Genomic DNA, 26,085 nt, shown 5'->3' with positions numbered 1-26,085 from the left:
CGGAGACGAGCCAGCCTAGGGCTGAAAGATCTCCTCACTAAAAATACTAAATCAAAACTTAATGATTTTTCCTTCCTTCGGGAAAACATAGAGGGGTCATTCTGCAGAATCAAATTTGAGACCGCTACGAAAAGTGGTCGGGTTGTATGGGGTAATAACTCAGCCATCTTCTAACCGATTTCGATGATTTTTGATTCTTTAAGATTTTGCACAACTATTATTGAATATAGGCCCTGAACTATTAAAAAATTGAATTTCGTCAGGCACGGTTGAACACTTGTTATACACAGTTAATTGCCTACATTTAGGCTATTAGTCATCTGGAGCGTGAATTGATAAATGTTAAAAATCAAATTCAAAAGATGGTTAAAAGCAAGAAACCTATAATTACTGTTCTGAGTCGCTGCACTCTAATACGTAATTCTACGTTGATTTTACGGTCGTGTCTCTGATACAACCTACTACTTTTCAATTTTGAGGAACGCTTCTAATAATTTCATAATTTCATTTTTCTTAACATTCGTAAAGAGTCATACTTTATAGTAACGTTCCAAATCTTACATAATTTCGTGACGGTCCCCGATTTTGAAATTTCCGTTTTTGACGTAGTTTACGTCAAAAGGGTGACTTTTTCACGGTGTGAATAATATCAACATAAAAACAGTACCCATTAATGGGGTAAGTAATCTAAACGTGTAAGTTTCGATTGTGTTTACTATATTTTTTTCCGTGTTTCGAAAGTGAACTGGTATAATGACTTTGACATTACGATGTTCTCTATACCACCTCTGAATCTGTACTTGGGTACATCTTTTAGAACCCGAGTTACACATATGTTATGTGCGCATACTATGATGTAAAATAAAGCGTCGCTTTGGGTGTTTTCGTGTTGGGATTTCCGCGCATGAAATAGGTACTAAAGTGGTTGACTGCTAGCGCCTCTGCAGAAAAAACGATTGCATTTAATAGAGTAAGATCAGCAGAATAAAAATAAAAGGGATCGCTTCGCAAGATCCGTATTGAACTATTTACGGTGGCTGCCTGGTAAGTCGGTCTGTTTTAAATTAAATATTTAGTTAAAAAAACAGCTGTACAGATTATGATCCTATTATAATTAGAAATCCTTCCACGTTCATCATTTTATCATATTTTTCGTTGCTTTCAATGCAATACAGTCCCGAGCGTCAAGCCATATCAAAATTTCAACTCAGTTATATCAAAGGTTGTTATTTAAAACAACGTGTGTTATAATTAGATAATTCGATGAAAATGTATCTTCGACCAGTTTAATGCTATATCATTATTCGTAATTGATTTTTTTTTTGAAACAAATTTTACGACCGTGATTGTAATGAATGATCGCGTGACCTCTCTCAATAAAAATGAAAATCTCAGTACTGGTCAGTTCTACTCAAAGTATGAGGGAGTAGATAATCGAAAGATAATTGAAAACCAACAGATGGTAAGCCGTTCACTAGGGAGCGATGGCAATAGCAATAGAGTGTGAAAGAAAGGTATGAAGACCATCTATTGAACAGCACACAATCGAAGCGTGAATATTCTTGCCTAAAGCCTGTCTTGGCACGGTGGTTTCCATACCACTAACCAAGCCGTCCACAACCAGGACGTTGTTATTATCTTGGTGACTCGCACATAACAAAATATTGCAAGATTGAGTATTGCTCTGATAAGGTACTCTAGCCGTTCTACCTACGAACAAATTGTGACAACCATTTGCCCTTAGAGCGTGAGTGTCTTACTGTTTTTCTTTTTTCGCATGGCTACACATAGGGGCTGTCAACTTACGTATTTACGATTCGTCTGCCTAAATTGAGAAAACGAGAAGGTTGTATCAAAGATACGACCGTAAATTGAACAGTGCGTGCGTTTGACAGTTTTCCCATGTGAAAACTACACTGACAAAAATCCAATCATATCCATTATGTGTGGCACACATAAATTTTGAGTATAGCATTTCCCACATAACGGCTATGTGAATTCGTATATCATATATGTGGAAACACACATAACCCTTATTAACTAATAACCTTCATGTGGATTCTCCTATAGCGGGTGATTATTAACGCACACATAAAAATTATTTGTATTTTTTTTAGATTTTTGCCAATTGAAATGTTTGGATTTTTATTAGTGTACTAGGGTAAAGTGTCCAATAGTGGACCTCCAACCAATAGTGGACCCTTCAGCTATTTTTGCATTATTACAGCATTATATATCGTACATATCGCGATCTGTACAGTTTAGGATAAACTGCGAATCGGATCATACTTTCCATTCCATTTTAGATTTGTTGCAGCGTTCAGTTATCAAAACAGTAAACTAACTACTTTTACACAGAGCAACGTTTTATTCGCACTTCTCGTTAGTTTACCGTCCCTTCTCCCCTATCCATCCACCACCATCCATCCAGTCCCTTGTTGAATCCCTTCAATGACCTACTTGATCTCCGGCTCTACAGTGTTGCTGATACTACAGTAAGGACGTCGATGACAGAAAATACATTAAAATCGTTTATGATTGTTATATAAGCCTTGCGATCCTTCGGGAAGGAAAAACAGAAATTGTAAAGCAAGTTATAGGGTTACTGCTCCTGGACTTCATCTCATAGCTCCGATATTGGTCTCACGAAAAACAAAGCAATGAAAAGGTATTTTGTTTGTTTATTATTTTTGTGATTTTTTTCAGCAAAAAGAAGCGACGAAATTGGTGCGGAATTTCTTTGTTTCGCTATGAGATGAATATATGTACAGTGAGATGGAAAACGGAACAGTTCCCCTATATGTCGGAAGTAATTCTGGCACAAGTCAAGCTAGATAGCGTTTTGACGGGCCTAGAATTCATATCCAAAATTACCCAACCATTTCTTTGCTCAACAATACCAAACGCTACAGTTTTCGAATAAACACAAAACGCGATGGGGAATATTTTCCTGCATTAAATTTTATTCATTTCATTCAGAATTACATTTGCACTGCTTATTTTTTACCTTGACCTTTGTTCTCTTCATTGGATTGTTTTATTGCTTCTTTTATAATTTCCGCCCTCTCATCACCCTTGGCATTTGGATTGGAATTGATAGCTTGGCGAATTGCAGCGCCGTGTTCGTCGCTTTTGTTCGGCATTTTTACCTAAAAATGAAAGTAATTAGCGTGAATATTACTCGCGAATGATTGTTTATCGTGGTAGTTTTTATGTATGTCCGAAATTTTACCGATACTGATTCTAATTTTGAAACTGTCAAAATTACTCACAATTTCCTGGATTCTATTGGGGTTACTATTCTCTTCCAGAACTCAGATATGAATGATGTATTGTTCAGCTTCATTCACCCCTTATATAGGAACCGAATCGATAATAATATATACCTATATATAAAGAACATAAGGAAAGAAGTATTGACAACACCGACGCACTGGCTGCAGTTTTGGTTTGACTGAGCTAGCAAAAACGACGCATTGCAACAAAGTAGTATCATGCTGAAGGCGAACGGCTGTTGCATCTGTATTTTTAATCGCGGGGGTTCCCGCGTGTAATTCAAACTGGTAGCAAAGGATTGAGTAACTTTCATAATCAAGCTGGTCTTCCAAATGCATTAGAAAAACCTACAGGCAATCTATTATCATTGAATGACCACAGATTCACACTTTTTTTTAACCGGAATCTCAGCAATATGTTCAACTTTTACCGAGATTCGCACAGCCGAGATATCAAACATGCTGAGAATCAGCGAATAATTTGCTGAAACCCAGCTAACAAGCCTCATTTCTGACGGAGTTTTTACTTCAAATTCGAAAAGAATTTTTTTCGAAATTCAAAAAGAGAATTTCGAATTCGGAGAATTTTTTTTTCGAAATTCGGAGAATTTCTTTCGAAATTCGGAGAATTTCTTTCGAAGTTCGGAGAATTTCTTTCGAAGTTCGTAGAATTTCTTTCGAAATTCGGAGAATTTCTTTCGGAATTCGGAGAATTTCTTTCGAAATTCGAAGAAAATTCGAAGAGAATTTCTTTCGAAATTCGAAGAGAATTTCTTTCGAAATTCGAAGAGAAAATCTTTTGAAATTCGAAAAGAAAATCTTTTGAAATTCGAAAAGAATTTCTATCGAAATTCGAAGAAATTTTTTTTTTCAAAATTTGGAGAAAATTTCTTTCGAAATTCGAAGAGAATTTCTTTCCAAATTCTAAGAGAATTTCTTTCGAATTACGAAGAGAATTTCTTTCGAAATTCGAAGAGAATTTCTTTCGAAATTCGAAGAGAATTTCTTCTTTCGAAATTCGAAGAATTTCTTTCGAAATTCGAAGAATTTCTTTCGAAATTCGAAGAATTTCATTCGAAATTCGAAGAATTTCATTCGAAATTCGAAGAATTTCATTCGAAATTCGAAGAATTTCATTCGAAATTCGAAGAATTTCATTCGAAATTCGAAGAATTTCATTCGAAATTCGAAGAATTTCATTCGAAATTCGAAGAATTTCATTCGAAGAATTTCATTCGAAATTCGAAGAATTTCTTTCGAAATTCGAAGAATTTCTTTCGAAATTCGAAGAATTTCTTTCGAAATTCGAAGAATTTCTTTCGAAATTCGAAGAATTTCTTTCGAAATTCGAAGAATTTCTTTCGAAATTCGAAGAATTTCTTTCGAAATTCGAAGAATTTCTTTCGAAATTCGAAGAATTTCTTTCGAAATTCGAAGAATTTCTTTCGAAATTCGAAGAATTTCTTTCGAAATTCGAAGAATTTCTTTCGAAATTCGAAGAATTTCTTTCGAAATTCGAAGAATTTCTTTCGAAATTCGAAGAATTTCTTTCGAAATTCGGAGAACTTCTTTCGAAATTCGGAGAATTTCTTTCGAAATTCGGAGAATTTCTTTCGAAATTTGGAGAATTTCTTTCGAGATTCGGAGAATTTCTTTCGAAATTCGGAGAATTGCTTTCGAAATTCGGAGATTTTATTTCAAAATTTGGAGAATTTCTTTCGAAATTTGGACATTTTTTTTTCGAAATTTGGAGAATTTCTTTCGAAATTTGGACAATTTTTTTCGAAATTCGAAGAATTTATTTCAAGATTCTTTTTTTCCAAAGAATTTCTTTCGTAATTCGGAAAATTTGGTTTGAAATTCGAAGAATTTCGTTAGAAAACTGAAGAATTTCTTCCGAAATTCGAAGAATTTCTTCCGAAATTCGAAGAATTTCTTTCGAAATTCGAAGAATTTCTTTCGAAATTCGAAGAGAATTTCTTTCGAAATTCGAAGAGAATTTCTTTCGAAATTCGAAGAGAATTTCTTTCGAAATTCAAAGAGAATTTCTTTCGAAATTCAAAGAGAATTTCTTTCGAAATTCGAAGAAAGTTTTTTTTTAAATTCGAAGAGAATTTCTTTCGAAATTCGAAGAGAATTTCTTTCGAAATTCGAAGAGAATTTCTTTCGAAATTCGAAGAGAATTTCTTTCGAAATTCGAAGAGAATTTCTTTCGAAATTCGAAGAGATTTTTTTTCAAAATTTAGAGAGAATTTCTTTCGAAATTAGAAGAGAATTTCTTTCGAAATTTGAAGAGAATTTCTTTCCAAATTCGAAGAGAATTTGTTTCGAAATTCGAAGATATTTTCTTTTGAAATTCGAAGAGAATTTCTTTCGAAATTCGGAGAGAATTTCTTTCGAAATTCTAAAAGAATTTCTTTCTACATTCGAAGAGAATTTCTTTCTAAATTCGAAAAGAATTTCTTTCTAAATTCGAAATGAATTTCTTTCGAAATTCGAAGAGAATATCTTTCGAAATTCGAAGAGAATTTCTTTCGAAATTCGAAGAGAATTTCTTTCGAAATTCGAAGAGAAATTTTTTTCAAAATATGGAGAGAATTTCTTTCGAAATTCGAAGAAAATTTCTTTCGAAATCCAAAGAGAATTTCTTTCGAAATTCGAAGAGAATTTCCCTCAAAATTCGAAAAGATTTTCTTTTGAAATTCGAAGAGAATCTCTTCCGAAATTCGAAGAAAATTTCTTTCGAAATTCGAAGAGAATTTCTTTCGAAATTCGAAGAGAATTTTTTTCGAAATCAAAGAGAATTTCTTTCGAAATTCGAAAAGAATTTCTTCTGAAATTCGAAGTGAATTTCTTTCGATATTCGAAGAGAATTTCTTTCGAAATTCGAAAAGAATTTCTTTCTACATTCGAAGAGAATTTTTTTCTAAATTCGAAAAGAATTTCTTTCTAAATTCGAAATGAATTTCTTCCGAAATTAGAAGAGAATTTCTTTCGAAATTTTAAGAGAATTTCTTTCCAAATTCGAAGAGAATTTGTTTCGAAATTCGAAGATATTTTCTTTTGAAATTCGAAGAGAATTTCTTTCGAAATTCGGAGAGAATTTCTTTCGAATTTCTTTCTAAATTCGAAATGAATTTCTTTCGAAATTCGAAGAGAATATCTTTCGAAATTCGAAGAGAATTTCTTTCGAAATTCGAAGAGATTTTTTTTCAAAATTTAGAGAGAATTTCTTTCGAAATTAGAAGAGAATTTCTTTCGAAATTTGAAGAGAATTTCTTTCCAAATTCGAAGAGAATTTGTTTCCAAATTCGAAGAGAATTTGTTTCGAAATTCAAAGATATTTTCTTTTGAAATTCGAAGAGAATTTCTTTCGAAATTCGGAGAGAATTTCTTTCGAAATTCGAAAAGAATTTCTTTTGAAATTCAGAAAGAATTCATTTCGAAATTCGGAGAGAATTTGTTTCGAAATTCGAAAAGAATTTCTTTCTACATTCGAAGAGAATTCCTTTCTAAATTCGAAAAGAAATTGAAGTGAATTTCTTTCGAAATTCGAAGAAAAGTTCTTTCGAAATTCGATGAGTATTTCTTTCGAAATTCGAAGAGAATTTCTTTCGAAATTCGAAGAGAATTTTTTTCGAAATCAAAGAGAATTTCTTTCGAAATTCGAAAAGAATTTCTTCTGAAATTCGAAGTGAATTTCTTTCGATATTCGAAGACAATTTCTTACGAAATTCGAAGAAAATTTCTTTCGAAATTCGAAGAGAGTTTCTTTAGAAATTCGAAGAGAGTTTCTTTCGAAATTCGAAGAAAATTTCTTTCGAAATTCGAAGAGAATTTATTTCGGAATTCGAAGAGAATTTGTATCGAAATTCGAAGAGAATTTGTTTCGAAATTTCGAAGAGAATTTCTTTCGAAATTCGAAGAGAACTTCTTTCGAAATTCGAAGAGAATTTTTTTCGAAATCCGAAGAGATTTTTTTTTCGAAATCCGAAGAGAATTTTTTTTCAAAATTTGGAAAGAATTTCTTTCGAAATTCGAAGAAAATTTCTTTATAAATTCGAAGAAAAAATCTTTCGAAATTCAAAGAGAATTTCTTTTGAAATTCGAAGAGAATTTCTTTCGAAATTCGAAGATAATTTCTTTCAAAATTCGAAGGGAATTTCTTTCGAAATTCGAAAAGAATTTCTTTCGAAATTCGAAAAGAATTTCTTTCACAATCCGAAGAGAATTTCTTTCGCAATTTGAAGAGAATTTCTGTCGAAATTCGAAGAATTTCTTTCGAAAATCGAAGAGATTTTCTTTCAAAATTCGAAGAGAATTTTTCTCTAAATTCGAAGTGAATTTCTTTCGAAATTCGAAGAGAATTTCTTTCGAAATTCAAAGACTTTTTTTTCGAAATTCTAAGAGAATTTCTTTCACAATTCGAAGAGAATTTCTTTCGAAATTCGAAGAAAATTTCTTTCGAAATTCGAAAAAAACAAAAAATTGCAATTTGTAATTTATTCATCAAAATGATTGATTTGAAGCTAAATTTATTTTATGAAAACTTCTGCAAATTCAAAAGTTATTGTAAAGTGGCCAATTTTCTTAGAAAACCAATAAAACTAGATTCTTTTTATGTAGAAATCTTCATATTAAAAAAATACCTAATTTTATAGAAAAATATTTTGACTCAGTTTTTTTTTAAATATTCACTTCTAGAACATTATTCATGAATTATATTGATTTTGTGGAAAAATAAACAATTAATCACTGCTATAATTGATTAATACATATATGTAGATCACATTGCTTATAAAATGTATAAAGCATTGAGTATTGCTTGGCGATTTGTCGTTTTCGTATTTACTACTGAAAAACTGTTTAGTTTAGGGATATTCATTAAATAACATACAAAGAACGTGCTTTTAATCAAATTGTGTGCCATGCCGTCGATGCGCGACTACAAAACAAAACATTGTTGATCGAAGTTGACTGGATTCGATTCCCGGTCCGGACTAGGATTTTTTCAGGTTGAACATTTTCTCGACCTGGGCCTTAAAAGTATAGGAGGATGCAAAAGAAGTGAATTCAAATCCACATCCCCAAAAAATGTGTAGTTTTGAAAAAAAGGTGATAAGTGCAACGCATGATTTTTAATCTGAATGTTCCATCTATTGGTTTATACTAATTGGATACCCTTTGTGCATATTGTCATGGGCAGGGCGCAATCGGGAACAGGGAACGACGATTCACCCGATCGGGAGAACAGTTGCCGGTTTGGTGTTTGTTGGTTGCTGTCATAAACAATTTCGTCTTCTTTCATCGCCATCGTCTCCACCATCCACGGCCTATCATCGTGAGAATGTTTGACGCCGTTCTCAAAACATCCTGTCCATTGGAACCGGCACGGGGGGGCGGGATGAGACGTTGCGATGACGGTGAATTTCCATGAGCCCTTTTCCATGGGAATGCGAATGTAGGTAACGTCACCAACCATCAACTCCGTGTCTCGCCTAGCCGTAGCATATTGGAGGAATTTGGAATGGCAGCGCGTCCCACACCGACAGTATCACCGTGATTGTCGAGCCATTCTGTTTACAATTAGCAAAGTTTTGTTGTCTCATAAGTTGTGGTGGTGGGTGCCGCTCAAACAGTCGACAATGGAAACGATGTTTGGATTCAGCGGGTTGGAACTGATCCAGCGCTACTTTGGGTGTCTTCGAAGAGTTGGGTGTGTTTAGAAATTCTTCACGAGTCACAGTCAGTCACGATGAGATGGGATGTGATTTTGCTTTGCGGTTGAGGTTGATATACGAGCCCTGAAGTTATGTTTGAGTTTCAATGCCAAATCTATTTCTGTACTTGATTTTTGCGTGGATAAACTTTATCGAAGCGTACCCAAAACAATCAGAGAAAGAAAGTCTCCGAAAACGCTTTGTATTTTTGAAGGATTTGTTTAATTTTTTTTTAATATTTCTTTACTCGAAAATCAATATGCCATAAAACTCTATCTCATTTGAATCATTTGTTTGAGAAACTGCTTATATCCATTTACACAATTTTGAGAAAACAACAAAAAACTATGTCTGAAACTTGATTATGCATATGTACAACATGTGATAGATTTAGTTCGGAAAAGGTATTGGAGGGTAACCGCCCCTTCGGTGGGGTTTGATCCCACGACCCCAGGATCAAACCCCACCGAAGGGGCGGTTACCCTCCAATACCTTTTCCGAACTAAATCTATCACATGTTGTACATATGCATAATCAAGTTTCAGACATAGTAATTAATTTCCACTCCGGGTGGCTTAATACCCGGCATATAGGCAATTAACTTTGAATGTACTGAACAAAAAACTGTTTTTGAACAACAGCACCGAATCGGGTTATGCGCTAATACGTCCATGGCGCTAGCATTCGTCATATCAAATTCTAAATCACTAAATACTCGCAAATCGTAAACTAACCATCTGGCGAGATAGAAAAAAGTGTACACTACGATCTGCATTCATTTAAATTACATTCCGGTGTTACTTACTTGAAATACAGATAAATTTAACTTTGCGGCAGTGACTTTTTCACAATTTCCTACGTTACCCGTGCGACGAAGGAAAATCCAGTTCGTTCACTGCTGTAGAAGACGCGCAACACCGTCACCAAAATCAACTCAATTCACTGCTTTTCACCGCACTTTTTCACATAAATTTCTCACTGCGCACTAAATAAAAGCAATGTTTATTGCTCAAGTGAAAAATAATTAAAAAATAACTACCGGAAGGCGTTCAAATGATCTGTTTTTTCAAACTTTAGAGCGTTTGAAATTTATTTTCTTCGTCGCCTTGTTTATAGTCGAAAAACGCGTTGCCAATCTGGCAGTTTGAACTGAAATAATCTTATGTTACACATCTGGTAATACATCATGCAGTCAATAAAAGTAAGTTTTTCAATTATTTTCCGCTAGTGTAATAAAAGAAAAGTCTTCCAAATAAATATTTTTCATATACACTCGTCATTCACACTAAAATTTTCCACTATTCCAAAAGTTTGAAACAGGAGAAATAATTTCATAACAGAAATCAGTTGGCAGCACTACCCACGTACATGTTAAGCATGTGTGTTAGTTGTTTGACAGACTGAGGCATTTAACTGAATGGCAGCACAATCGAAACCATTTTTATGCGGTCGAAATGGGATTGCAATAGGAAATTTTTGTTAACTGGAACCGAAATAAACTTTTAAGTTTGACTTTCAAAATTGACCGAAATGATAGTTATTCTGCATAAAGTCACAGATAAGTCGTCCAGTTATCCAAGAAATGGCTTGAGCTCAGGAACAAAGATTTGCAGTCCTGTTTTAAGTATGGTACATGCTCCTTGTGGTACAGAGAAAGAATACGTAGATGATCAATTTTCCGGTTTCAAATATGGTACATGCTCTCTGTAGTACAAAGAACAGAATGCGTTCACTGCATATGTTCTCGGTCATCCAAGAAATCCCTGGAGTAAGGCCTTCCGATCTACACGCGTAACTGAAGATCAATTTTCCGGTTTCAAATATGGTACATGCTCTCTGTAGTACAAAGAACAGAATGCGTCCACTGCATATGTTCTTGGTCATCCAAGAAATCCCTGGAGTAAGGCCTTTCGATCTACACGCGTAACTGAAGATCAATTTTCCGGTTTCAAATATGGTACATGCTCTCTGTAGTACAAAGAACAGAATGCGTTCACTGCATATGTTCTTGGTCATCCAAGAAATCCCTGGAGTAAGGCCTTTCGATCTACACGTGTAACTGAAGATCAATTTTCCGGTTTCAAATATGGTACATGCTCTCTGTAGTACAAAGAACAGAATGCGTTCACTGCATATGTTCTTGGTCATCCAAGAAATCCCTGGAGTAAGGCCTTCCGATCTACACGCGTAACTGAAGATCAATTTTCCGGTTTCAAATATGGTACATGCTCTCTGTAGTACAAAGAACAGAATGCGTTCACTGCATATGTTCTCGGTCATCCAAGAAATCCCTGGAGTAAGGCCTTCCGATCTACACGCGTAGCTGATGATCAATTTTCCGGTTTCAAATAAGGTACATGCTCTCTGTAGTACGAATAACAGAATGCCCTCACAGCATATGTTCTTGGTCATTCAAGAAATCCCTGGAGTAAGCAATTTGATCTTCACGCGTAGCTGAAGATCAATGTTCCGATTTTAAATATGGTTTATGCTCTCTTCATATTGAATACATTTGTGTTGAACTTGATGTTAAACTTAAAAAACACACAAATAAAGGGATGATTCAAATATGACGTCCACTTTTTTTTTAGATTTCTAGACCCCCCCTCCCCCCTCTGTCACGCTTGTTTGTATACCTGTTGTATGCAGTGTCACAAAATCTTACAAACCCCTCCCCTCCTAAAACCTGTGACGTCATTGTTGAACGACCTCAAAGAAAAAAACCCAGATTAATCCACCTAACGGTGATGGTGCCTTTCTCGCGCAAAAAGGTAATAAATGTAGCCTTTACGCTTACACCTCGATGATGTACAAGAAAGGCAAAACAGTTACACCGTCTAATGTTATGATAGAAAATTTACACTAGTAGACGACAGATGGCGCTGCCAAAAGTTTCTCGAATTTCCTATGTTCGAATTTTGACTTTCGGACAATTTCATAGTACTATGAAACTGAACGAAGAGCATACTTACGCCTAAATGCGTGCAACACGAGCATCTTTATAGTGCGATGAAACTCTTAATGGGAAGCCACGGATAAAATATTCATAGATGCAAGGCATTATAACACATTATTGTTCTATGTGACTATGTCTCATCACTATTTTAATATTATCTATTTTTGCAATTTGCAATTATTATGAAATTCAATAGTGATCAACAGCGTTTTAGTCTCTGTCGGATGCAACTTGTTGCAAGAAAATCGGTTAAGAGTTTCTATGTGAAAATTTGGCTAATGTTTTTATGGCATTTTGTGCACACACACACGCACACACATACACACACACACGCACACACGGACAGACAGACATTTGTTCAGCTCATCGAGCTGAGTCGAATGGTATATAACACTATGGGTCTCCGGGACTTTTATCAAAAGTTCGAATTTGGAGTGAAATGATAGCCTTTCGGTACAACTTAGTTGTACGAGAAAGGCAAAAAAACCAACTTAGTTCACCGAATAGTGATACTGCCTTTCTCGCATTTAGTCAAGACACCAACCTTATATGTCGCTTATATGGCTCGGTTTAATGTACCATTTTCGTAATAACTTTCAAACGCGATCAACTAGGCATTGCCTTCTATCGAATAAAACTTGTTGCGAGAAAATCGGCTAAGGATTGCTATAAGAAAAGTTGTCTAATGTTTTTCTTAGCTTTTGTGCACACATACACACACATACACACACATACACCACCGGAACTGTCGGACCACCTCTGCAACCCGAAGACGAAGACGGCGCAATGCGCGAAAGCGTCTCCTGCGATAGCCGCCGGTAGTCGGGGCACCATCAGTGCGGAAGTTTTCTTCACCGGAACTGGTGGACCACCCTCGACGCCGGGGGAAGTCAGGAGGATTCGAGTGAGGAAATTTGCGGCACGACCGCTGAGGGATCGAGACAACGTAGAAGTGGATCTCAGCAAGCCAGTCGGCGAACTAGCCTAAGCTAGGGGCCGGAATTTTAGAAGAAGTGCATGAGCACAGACCCCCCCCCCCCCGAAGTAGTCGCAGCATCCCGTGGTCCCGGGGGGATCGAGGCAAGGAGGATCCCGGTTTATCCGGGAGGCACATTTTTAGCAGGTCGGGAAGAGCCAATCCCTGTTCGCCTTCGAGCATAATGTGGATGCTCGAGGTGTCTGTCGCGCAGATTATTTATGGCCTATAACACTTGCAAAAAAAAAAACAAAAAAAAACACACACACATACACACATGCATACAGTTCGTTGAGTCAAGTAGATTGGTATATAACACTATGGGTCTCCGGGCCGTCTATAAAAAGTTCGTCCTTGGAGTGAAATGATAGCCTTTCGGTACAACTTTGTTGTATGCGAAAGGCAAAAATAATGGGTACATTATATATTCAAAACAGGCCTTCATATCGTTATTTACGCGTATCGATCTGCAATGATCCACTTCAGGTATTTCTTGGATATCCGCGAACGGCTTTCATGCGCATACTGTGAAACCTCCATGAGTCGATATTAAAGGGACCTTACATTTACAAAACTATCTTGTAGATCATTGGTTATGCATGTAGATCTGAAGGCCTCCACTTCAGGTATTTCTTGGATAATCGCGAACGTCTTCCATACGCAGATTCTGTTATATGTACTACAATGGGTACATAACATTTAAAAAACAAGCCTGTAGATCATTGGTTACGCGTGTAGACCTGAAGGCCTTCACTTCAGGAATTTCTTGGATAACCGTGAAGATCTTCCATACGCAGATTTTATTATATGTACCACAATGGGTATATTGCATTTACAAAACAGGCCTGTAGATCATTGGTTACGCGTGTAGATCTGAAGGCCTCCACTTCAGGTTTTTTTTGATAACCGTGAAGATCTTCCATACGCAGATTCTATCATAGGTACCACTATGGGTATATTGCATTTACAAAACAGGCCTGTAGATCATTGGTTACGCGTGTAGATCTGAAGGCCTTCACTTCCGGTATTTCTTGGATAACCGCGAACGTCTTCCATACGCAGATTTTGTTATATGTACTACAATAGATACATTACATTTACAAAGCAGGCCTGTAGATCATTGGTTACGCGTGTAGATCTGAAGACCTCCACTTCAGGTATTTCTTGGATAACCGCGAACGTCTTCGATACGCAGATTATATCATATGTACCACAATGGATATATTACATTAACAAAACAGGCCTGTAGATCATTGGTTACGCGTGTAGACCTGAAGGCCTTCACTTCAGGGATTTCTTGGATAACCGTGAAGATCTTGCATGCGCAGATTCTGTTATATGTACCACAATGGGTATATTGCATTTACAAAACAGGCCTGTTGATCATTGGATACGCGTGTAGATCTGAAGACCTCCACTTCAGGTATTTCTTGGATAACCGCGAACGTCTTCGATACGCAGATTCTGTTATATGTACCACAATGGGTACATTACATTAACAAAACAGGCCTATAGATCATTGGTTACGCGTGTAGACCTGAAGGCCTTCACTTCAGGGATTTCTTGGATAACCGTGAAGATCTTTCATACGCAGATTCTATCATATGTACCACAATGGGTATATTGCATTTACAAAACAGGCCTGTTGATCATTGGATACGCGTGTAGATCTGAAGACCTCCACTTCAGGTATTTCTTGGATAACCGCGAACGTCTTCGATACGCAGATTCTGTTATATGTACCACAATGGGTACATTACATTAACAAAACAGGCCTGTAGATCATCGGTTACGCGTGTAGACCTGAAGGCCTTCACTTCAGGGATTTCTTGGATAACCGCGAACGTCTTCCATACACAGATTTTGTTATATGTACTACAATAGGTACATTACATTTACAAAGCAGGCCTGTAGATCATTGGTTACGCGTGTAGATCTGAAGACCTCCACTTCAGGTATTTCTTGGATAACCGCGAACGTCTTCGATACGCAGATTATATCATATGTACCACAATGGATATATTACATTTACAAAACAGGCCTGTAGATCATTGGATACGCGTGTAGATCTGAAGACCTCCACTTCAGGTATTTCTTGGATAACCGCGAACGTCTTCGATACGCAGATTCTGTTATATATTCCACAATGGGTACATTACATTAACAAAATAGGCCTGTAGATCATTGGTTACGCGTGTAGATCTGAAGGCCTTCACTGCCGGTATTTCTTGGATAACTGCGAACGTCTTCCATACGCAGATGCTGTTAAATGTACTACTATGGGTACATTACATTTACAAAACAGGCCTGTAGATCATTGGTTACGCGTGTAGACCTGAAGGCCTTCACTTCAGGGATTTCTTGGATAACCGTGAAGATCTTCCATACGCAGATTCTATCATATGTACCACAATGGATATATTACATTTACAAAACAGGCCTGTAGATCATTGGATACGCGTGTAGATCTGAAGACCTCCACTTCAGGTATTTCTTGGATAACCGCGAACGTCTTCGATACGCAGATTCTGTTATATGTACCACAATGGGTACATTACATTAACAAAATAGGCCTGTAGATCATTGGTTACGCGTGTAGATCTGAAGGCCTTCACTTCCGGTATTTCTTGGATAACCGCGAACATCCTCCGTACACATATTCTATTCAATGTTTCACAATGTACACATATCATATTCAGAACAGGCCAATATTAATTGAATTTATGTTATTTTTATTTAACACGGTATGATACCGCATAAAAAACTAATTTGGTGTACTTGTAGAAATCGCACACCAATACCAACAGATTTATTTGACAGCAATCCATCGAGTTTTAGACTGGACGAATGAAAATTCTCATGGACGTAATCAGATTTTCATAAGACAAATTTGAAAAAATTGAAGGGTATTTTTGATTGCCGATTCTCAATAAACTATGATTTGTTCAATGCGCTAATAGTACACAATGAAAACTAGGAACTCTAAAATACGTGTTGCATACAACTTAGTTAGAGTAAGTAGTTGGGCTGGCGTATAAATTAGATTTGAAAACCAAGCACTACCTACTACGACGGGAATTAGCTCACTACCCTATTATGATTTCTTCGATACATTTTTTTTCAAACGCACCTCGAAACAAGCCTTTATCAGAACCCGAACACAATATGACAAGAATCATTTGCCTTGCATGCTCTGATATTTCCGAGAATATGATGCAATTTTTGTAATCAGTTAGATTCTCGAAAACTCTCATAAAAGCAGAAACTACGATAGCATAAAACCGAAGGGAGAATGCAAAACAACGGGATGAGAAGTTAGCAACAAAATTGTCTTCTTTTTTGTTGCTGACAAAATTTTACGGATCTTTGTCATTATTATCTTCGACAAAAACAAAGCTTTGTCGTTGGTTTTTTTTTGTCGCTTGTTTCGCATGCGTATCCAAGAAAAATTGATTCCCTGATCATACTTCAAGTATTTTACACGTAATTTATCATCGCTTTCTGCTTGCGATCATAAACGGAAAAGCTATTAGAGTCTGAGTACCAACCTCCACCTCGGTTAGCTCAAATTGAATATCTTTCGGATGCTTGATTTGTCCAATCTTCACATGTGCTTTACTGTTGTATATCCACAGTCAAGCGACAGTAAGCTTTTAGGGTATAGAATTGGAAAGAAAGGTTTGAAATTAAAACAACAAAAATCAAAAACAAATCTCCATCCACCAAACGCGGAGTTTGTGCTAATTGCTAATAGTTTTTGCTAATTGCAAATCATTACATAAGATAAGCGGAATACAAATCAAAGGGATCGCTTCTCAAGGTGCGTATCGAACTATTTACAGTGGTAGTTTAGTCAATCAGACCGTTGTTTTTTTTTTAATATTTAGTGAAGAAATAGCTTGTACTATTATAGTGGAAGTAAATGGAAGTTTAAATTTTTTTAACCTTGTATGTTTTTCGTAGTTTTTAATGAGTAAATGTGAAACACTTCAAAAGTAAAAGCCTTCATGCGCCTGTGTCAATGACAAACGTTTTATTTACATTCGATTCCTATTTTCTAATGACTTTTTCATATACTAAGGTACTTAAGTGTACGGATTTCGATGCCCCACGGTAGAGTGTGAATCAATCACACTCTGCTGTGTCAAAGGCTTGCTTGGCTAAAGCATTTGATGAGTTTGATTGATCTACGCATGCGGTCACGTGTACACGAACGACAAATGACGGTGGAGGACCGACACTTTCGATGCATGGGATACCCCGCTGGTTTGTATGTATAAAATTGACCCAGCAACCCTCCGAGCTTGGGAAGAGCATGCAGCTGGTGCAAACGAAATTGGATATGACGCGCGTATTGAGTTTTTATACCAACGGGTGCGCATTCTGCAAACAGTGTCTTTCGAAATTCAACATAGATCTCAAACGGTGTCGGCCAAGATACGCGGCCCTCAATCGTTGAAGAAATCCTGTTCGTCAAGGGCGGTTGTCAATACCGCAACTTCGTCGAATGCTCGTCCTAATTCTCCTACGTGCATCGTGTGCTCCGAGAAGCATTTGTTGTTTCGGTGTCCGTCATTCCGTCATTATCGAGAACCGACTTTGTTGGAATTACTTCAAATCTTCTCACGTTGCACGAAACTGTGATTCGAAGCACACTTGCCGCCATTACCATGAGAGGCACCATTCTTTGCTGCGCCAAGCGCACAACCAAAGTACGCCTGTTCCCAATACTGTAGTGCCGCAAACCAGTCAAGCTACCGTGCATCAAGACAATCCAAACGGATCGGCGAATCCGTCAATGGAAAAAAGTGTTCCAGCTCATCCTCCAGCACTCTGGATCAAATATCGCTCCGGGAAGCTGCACTCCGCCCGAGCTATGATCGTTTCCGGCTCACAATCAAATTTCATGTCCAAGAAACTTTCCCGCCGCCTCTGCCTGCGTTCCGAAAGAATCGACATTCCTATCACTGGTATTGGTGAAGCTACTGTGACGGTTACACGTTTTATAGTGTCTACCATCCTTTCGAAGAACATTTGCCAAAGCATTTGCCAATGAGCTGGAATTCCTGGTCCTTCCAAAACCAACAGCAACTCTTCCATCTACAAACGTGGATTTTTGCTTTTCTCGTATACCAAGTATACGAACTAGAGAGTCCATTTCTCGATACCTTTTCTTGTTCCGGGATTCGGGATAGAAAATGTTCAATATCCCGGGATCCCGGGATTTTTCTGTAAAAATAAAATAAATCCTACTAACATAAAACGGCTCTGTATTCGCTTTAGTCGCTTGCCGCAGCAAGGAAGCATCATCAACACACACCGCATTGGCTCTGACGAAAGCGAATAAACAAAATGGGGGCCGGATGATGCTTTTTTATTTCACCCGGCAAGGGATATAGGACGTAAGGGTATGCGATAACACTATTTTTCCTAACGAAACGAAACGAAACGAAATTTAAAATGTCTGTGTTGATTCGGATCGAAACGAAACGAAATATAGATTTCTTTCGAGACTTCGAAACGATACGAAATCAAGGTTCATTAAATTCGAAATTTTACGAAACGAAACGAAATTTTTTTTTTTTCCGCGGAATTTTTATTAAATTGGTTTTACATTATGTACGCAAATACTTTTACGAAGTCGAATAACTGTTTTACGACCAAAAGACCTATAATAACAGAAGAGGCAATCTGTGATAAATCGCCACATTCTCGCCGCATATACCATTGGCGATAAGCCAATACCCCAGCATTTGTGCCGCTTTCAAAGGAATTAATCGTGGAGCGTGTGTTCCCGTATCTGATCAACTTTATATAAGTTCAATTTTATATCAGTTTTATATACTTAATATGAAAATAAAGAAATTGTGGGATTTTTTTCAAATTCCGCTTAAAACCTTAGTTCACTTGAGAATTATGTAATTATGCTGAAGCATACTTCATATTGTCTTGTCAGCGTGGTTTTACAGTATTGACTTAGTCAAAATTAGAAAATGAATGCTTAGATTTGTTTTCTTATTTAGATACTCTATTATGTATCCACATCTGCCAGGCGTATACGTAGTGTAACTGCCAGTGACGTCCGCCGTCTATACAGTCCAGACGTCCCAAACTAGCTCACCGTTGGGGTTCTCAGGCTTACCTTTACTTGCTCAAGGGATATACGACGGAATAGCGAAGAGAAGTGGACAATACAACGAGAGTTCGACGCAATTGCATGCACATAGGGATAGCGTTTGAATGAACCGAAGATTTGAAGATACATTTTTAATTATATTTTATTTTTGATTTGATATTCCTGGGTTTTTGATTAGTGGGAGGAAAGGAAAAGTTGCGGCCTTACGTTGGTCGACATTGCCATGTTCAGGTGTTTTGACATACGTGGGTACTCAACGGTACCTACAACGGGATTTGAAGGAGCTCCTCCCCGGCTCCGCTAGTGGATTGCTGACCGGGCTGACAGTGGTTGGTAGTTTGAAGCGACTATGCTTTTCCAGGTCCTCTGGATAGGTTGCCGACGAGGCAGTCTTGGATACGTGGGAGGGGAGGGCTCGATGACGATTTGTCGAAGATTTTTCTCGGCTTCTTATTGTATACATGCTTCGGAGTTCTTAGAGTCCATTTAGGTTTAGGAGAGGAAAATTAGTTTAACACTCTTTGTTATAAGAGATCGAGGAATGCTCTGCATCTCCGTGAGCGCTACGGGAAAGGAATCGCTGGTTAGTTGAGAAGATAATTCACGTGAAACACCTTGGTAAGCGACAAAATATTTATTGTGAACGAAGTTATTTTGAAAACAAGAAGACGAGAACTGTGTTTCCAATCAATCCAAAGCAAGACCAATAATTCACGTGAAACACCTTGGTAAGCGACAAAATATTTATTGTGAACGAAGTTATTTTGATAACAAGAAGACGAGAACTGTGTTTCGAATCAATCCAAAGCAAGACCAATGTGCTTCGTTTAATAATCTTCTACAACACGATCGATTCCGCACTAAATAATTTTGTGCTCTTCGATACAGACATTAGTTTTATCACTTCGCGTTCTTCCACACTAGCTGGCGTGATCAGCATCAACACTATCGATTGCACTCGCGATTGTAGATTTTTATCACTTCGCTTTCTCCCGGACTAGCTGCGTCCCATGACCAGCAGTAACACGATCGATTCTGCATTCATATTGTGCAAATAGTAAAAAAAATATCACAAAATTTAAATTTTAATCATGGAAACACTGAAGACGTTTTATAGAAGAAAACTATATGCATATTTGTCGACTAAGAATGGGGTTATGTAGTAAGCATTATTAGAAAAAATTGTATAACATAAAGTTTTGAAAACAACTTAACGATTTTGTTCAGCGGCGCAGCCAAAATTTTCGATAATATAAAGTATGGTTTAAGTTTAAATTTGTTTCGAAACTCCGCGGAATTCCGTTAAATTTCGTTAGAAGCTAGTTTTTTCTAGCGAAATTTTTGTAATTTTACGAAACGAAACGAAATCAAGAAATCAGATTTCGCCATGCTCAAATTCCGCGAAATTCCGCGGAATTTCGTATCGAACCACCTGAAACGAAATTTTTCGAAATACCGCATATGCTTAATAGGACGTCAAATTTAAAATGATTGTTAAACCGTTAAAACTACCTGTTGGTGGTGTTAGTGGGAATGCTCTCGCCTCTCAGATTCGAAATCGAAGTTTTAATCTTTGTTTACAACAGCAGAGGAGTCGTTTTAAAAATTTGGTGTTAAGTTATAGACAATAAAAATTGTATGGAGTTCATTGGTAGAAAATATGTTTTTGAAAAAAATTCAGCTAACACGAACTTCGAACCTAGAACCACTGAGTGAGAGCCTAGAACGCTACCCCTCAGCTATCTACGTTTCTTGAAAGATCAGTGATTGAGGTATAACAGGTTATACGCAATTTGCACTGACCATCGGCTGCTTGTGCATTCGTGTAGCAACGCACCGGGTGCTGTGTGCTGTGTTAAGGTTCTGTGGCATATTTAAATCATTTGACGTTGGTTTTGATTTTTCTATAAATAATAACTTACTATACCGTGCGGGACCGGAATCCGTACAGCACCGAAATCCGTCCACCTCATGAGATATCAATAAATTAAAGGAGGTTAAAGGTAATTAATGTAGGAATAATTAATCTCATCCTGTTCAGATACTTGACAGTAAGTTTTTAGGGCATAGAATTGGTAAGAAGGCTTTGAAATTAAAACCACAAAAATCAAAAACAAATCTTCACCCACCAAACGCGGAGCTTGTGCCGCCATTTTGTTTTTGGGTAGAGCATAATTGCACCAAAAGTAACTGTGTTTTAATTGCTAATTGCAAATCATTACATAAGATAAGCGGAATACAAATCGAAGAGATCGCTTCTCAAGGTGCATATCGAACTATTTACAGTGGTAGTTTAGTCAATCAGGCTGTTTCAATTTAAATATTTAGTTAAGAAATAGCAGTACGGATTTTGATCCTTTGATTCGAAATCCGTTCACGGTGGACGGATTTCGAGTCAGGAGTAGTTGATTTGATTCATTATTTTATCATGTTTTTCGTAGTTTTTAATGAGTAAATGCGAAACACTTCAAAAGTAGAAGGCTTCATGCGCCTGTGTCAATCACATACGTTTTATTTACATTCGATTCCTATTTTCTAATAACATTTTCATATACTAAGGTGCTTAAGTGTACGGATTTCGATGCCCCACGGTATTTGTACCTTTTCGCTTGCATACCTTCTGTGTGATTTTTGATAGTTAATTCATTCACGCTATACATAAGTCCTAAATCTTGGACTTCGCTAGACCAATTAATTGGAGCCCCATTCATAGTGGCAACATATCTGTTAGAAGATTTCAAATAGCATTCGGATTATGTGGGAGAAGCTGAGTTTCGGAAGGATTCAGAGAAAATTTTCCATTTTTGCCAGTCAATGGAAAATATATCCAAACTTTTCTACAATCCTAGCATGTTTTGGATCATGTAATAATCTAATTTCGATCATTTAGTTTGTCAATGACTCATTCCAGAGGTAAATTTCAAAACGAATATTTTTCTACAGCTCTGCCTTATAGTTTGTTGTTTTAATTCAAATAATAACAGAGTTGAAGCACTAGTTTGTAATAACTTATACTGAATGATAACAAATTTTCAATCAGTCAGTATAAGTTACTGCAGATAGCGCTATCACTCTGTTATTAGTGCTCCGCACTAGAAGTCCACCATACATCACGTCCGAAATTTAACCTCTGGACTGAATTAATGACAAACTACTAAATGATCGAAAACATCCTTGCTACAATCCATAACAAACTGCACTAAGACGAACAACGATTTTCGATTTCCACTTACTATAATATCAGGTGTGCAATCAGTATTATATACACAGGATTTTGTTTTTACGCGATTTTTTTTGCCCTTTTTTGATCTTGTGACTTCATTTTACCATCGAAATCTTCGCAACATGTTTCAAAAATCCTGAATAAATCAAAGAAGAATCACATGATAATTAATATGCGTTAAACATTTGGGATGAGTGGAAAATTGAGAAAATGTAAATCGTGTAAAAACAGAATCCAGTGTAAAGTATTACACATTATTGGCACAAGTATGCTGATTTAGGTAACACCAGCTCTGCCAGGAGTAATCTATCAGATTTTGTAAATAGATAGTTTACCTGTAAAGAGTGATCTGATAAATAATTTTGGATCTGTTTATTATAATATATACAAAAGCAAATTAAAATTAATCAATTTTAATCAAACCATCATACCAATCACTGTGAAATGCTCTCCATATGAAGAAAAGCAACCCTAGTAGAATTTTTTTCAGATTTCATTAAATCGGATCAAATTCGTAAATCCTAGTTGAGAAGTGGATGAAAGTCAATGACAAAAACGGAACTGCTCATCAGCAAAACATAAATTCTCATCTATATAAAGAATCATACTATTCAAAACAATAACTTTAAAAAGGCTAACTTATTGATTGGGTGACAGAAGCCTATGCTGGATTCTGACTTCATAACGGGAAGCCCTCGACAGTTTTTCAAATGACCCAAATTATGGATATTATAACCAAAACTAATGATTATATTACCGAAGTTATGGATTATAATCACGATAAAAATTGCGACAAAGCGACCGTGTGCCGCTCAAAGCGCACAAGCCCAAGTCCTGGTGTTAGGTGGGACGCTAAACAGCCCTGATACGAAGGCCCTCCGACGAGAAAGGAAGTTTGCGCAGGCCCAATAAGCCGCCTGGAAAACCAATCACTACGAACAATATAAGAGATAATGCGAGTCGATATAATCGACAAAGCCCTAGGCGACGAATACAGGATCACGATTGGAAGCTTGGAACATGGAACTACAAGTCGCTAGGTTTCGCAGGTTGCGACCGAATGATCTACGATGAATTACATCCCCGCAACTTCAACGTCGTGGCGCTGCAAGAGATTTGCTGGACAGGGCAGAAAGTGTGGAAAAGCGGGCATCGAGCGGCTACCTTCTACCAAAGCTGTGGCACCACCAACGAGCTGGGAACCGGCTTCATAGTGCTGGGTAAGATGCGCCAACGCGTGATTGGGTGGCAGCCAATCAACGCAAGGATGTGCAAGCTGAAGATTAAAGGCCGTTTCTTCAATTATAGCATCATCAACAGGCACTGCCCACACGAAGGAAGATCCGACGACGAGAAAGAAGCGATCTACGCACAGCTGGAGCAGACATACGATGGATGCTGCGGGACGTCAAAATCGTCATCGGTGACATGAACGCACAGGTAGGAAGGGAGGAAATGTATAGACCGGTCATCGGACCGGATAGTCTGCACACCGTATCGACTGACAACGGCCAACGATGCATACACTTCGCCGCCTCCCGCGGAATGGTAGTCCGAAGCACCTTCTTTCCCCGCAAGAATATCCACAAGGCCACATGGAGATCACCTAACCAAGAAACGGAAAACCAAATCGACCACGTTCTAATCGACGGTAAATTCTTCTCCGACATCACGAACGTCCGCACTTACCGCAGTGCGAATATTGAATCCGACCACTACCTCTTTGCAGTATGCCTGCGCTCAAAACTCTCGACTGTGTACAACACGCGTCGAAGTCGGACGCCGCGGCTTAACATTGGGCGGCTACAAGACGGTAGACTAGCCCAAGAATACGCGCAGCAGCTGGAAGTGGCACTCCCAACGGAAGAGCAGCTAGGCGCAGCATCTCTTGAAGATGGCTGGAGAGATATTCGATCCGCCATTGGAAGCACCGCAACCGCTGCACTTGACACGGTGCCCCCCGGGTCATAGAAACGACTGGTATGACGGCGAATGTGAGCAGTTAGTAGAAGAGAATGCAGCATGGACAAGATTGGTGCAACACCGCACGAGGGCGAACGAGGCACGATATAAACGGGCGCGGAACAGACAAAACTCGTTTTTCCGGAGGAAAAAGCGGCAGCAGGAAGATCGAAACCGTGAAGAGACGGAGCAACTGTACCGTGCTAATAACACACGAAGATTCTATGAGAAGTTAAACCGTTCACGTAAGGGCCACGTGCCACAGCCTGATATGTGTAAGGACACAAACGGGAACCTTCTTACGAACGAGCGTGAGGTGATCCTGTGGGGTTTAGGTAAATTATATTTAGCATGTGCTTATAGGTTCAACCCTCAGCATGTTCATAAATGAATACATACGAGTTCATCCTCCCGTTGAACGGCTGCATTATGAAGGACTCAACAACGGTCGTCCATCAGCCAATAGCAAGTCATGACTCCTCCTCTCTCATCGCTCGACGGTCGAAGCTCACCGACGTGTCAAGTCAGCAGCTTCCGGCTGCAAGCAGAATTCCAACCTCCCACATTGGCGATCCTGCCAGGTTTTGTTGCAATCAGGTGCAACAAAATAAAGCAGATCAAAAGAAAATTGATGGGAATCGCTTGGCCGCTAATCCCAATGGTAAGTGAAATTTTTTTTAATAGATTGGGAACGAAGTGTTTTGGATTTAAGTTAAATCTACTGAAAGTGATTGAATTGATTTTCTTTCTTCAAATGTTAAATGCGAAATAAGAAAAGGTTGCACTTGTAACGTCATAAAATGGTTGTTTTACTGCTATTGCTATTGTCATTGTGCGTTTCAAAAATGTGTGAGAACAGTTTGAGAGGTGATTTATTAATAATTTATTTGGTGATTCTGAAAATGCAAGACTATTAAATGAATGGCTATTAAAATGAGAATCGAGGCATCTGGATTTTAAAAGAGATGAAAGCAATGCACAATAATCGCATGTTGTTCGGGACGACCATGCAATGAAATCATTGGGTCTTCATGTGAGACGAATCTGCGTGATGCTCGCGATGACCACGCTTGTACGGTTTGCATGATGTTCGGGACGACCATGCTTTGCAGAAATCAGATTTCATAAACAAGTTTGCGTGTTGCTCAGGATGACCACGCGTGGAAAGTTTCCGTGTTGTTCAGGATGATCATGTTTTGAAAAGATTCGATCTTTAAGAGATAAATCTGCATGTTGTTCAGGACAACCACGCCTGAAGCTTTGCATGTTGTTCAGGATGACCATGCGTTGAAATAATTCGGTCTGGAGACGAATTTGCGTGTTGTTTGGGATGACCACGTGAAGCACAAGCATGTTGTTCGGGACGACCATGCTTTGGTGTGATTAGATATTGTATAAAGACAAGTTTGCATGTTTTTCGGTATGACCGGTCTTGAAACATGTGCATGTTGTTCGGGACGACCATGCATTCATCTGGTTCGGTCTTTTAGAAAGACGAATTTGCTTGTAACTAGGAATGACTACGCATGAACTGTTTGAATATTGTTCAGGACGAACGTGCATTGAACTTATTTGGTCTGGAGAGAGTCGAATTTGCGTGTTTTTGAAGATGATCACGCTTGATCGGGTTGCATGTTGCTCGGCACAACCGTGAATTGAAATGATTTGTTCTTCAAAAAAATCGAATGTGTATATGCATTGCAATGATTTGGTCTTGTATGGAGTAGAGTTGCTTAATTCTCGTGTATACATCGTTGAGACAGTATGTCATGAGCAACGCATGCTCATGTAGTATCGATTCGGTGTGATGAGAGAAGCTTGCGCGCGCAAAAATAAA

At 37.8% G+C, this 26,085-nt stretch overlaps 1 long non-coding RNA gene across 1 annotated transcript; it reads right to left on the bottom strand.

Annotated features, from left to right (window-relative positions):
* Positions 1 to 2,942: 2,942 nt before the first annotated feature.
* Positions 2,943 to 3,425, bottom strand: LOC134202666 (uncharacterized). Its single transcript, XR_009977294.1, has 2 exons — positions 3,273 to 3,425; positions 2,943 to 3,149 (listed from the first exon to the last, which is right to left on the bottom strand). It is a non-coding gene; the product is annotated as an uncharacterized LOC134202666 (long non-coding RNA).
* Positions 3,426 to 26,085: the final 22,660 nt, after the last annotated feature.

The sequence above is a fragment of the Armigeres subalbatus genome, unplaced genomic scaffold (assembly GCF_024139115.2).
Source record: "Armigeres subalbatus isolate Guangzhou_Male unplaced genomic scaffold, GZ_Asu_2 Contig1338, whole genome shotgun sequence".
NCBI lineage: Eukaryota > Metazoa > Arthropoda > Insecta > Diptera > Culicidae > Armigeres > Armigeres subalbatus.
This window is presented reverse-complemented; position numbering and strand designations above follow the sequence as displayed.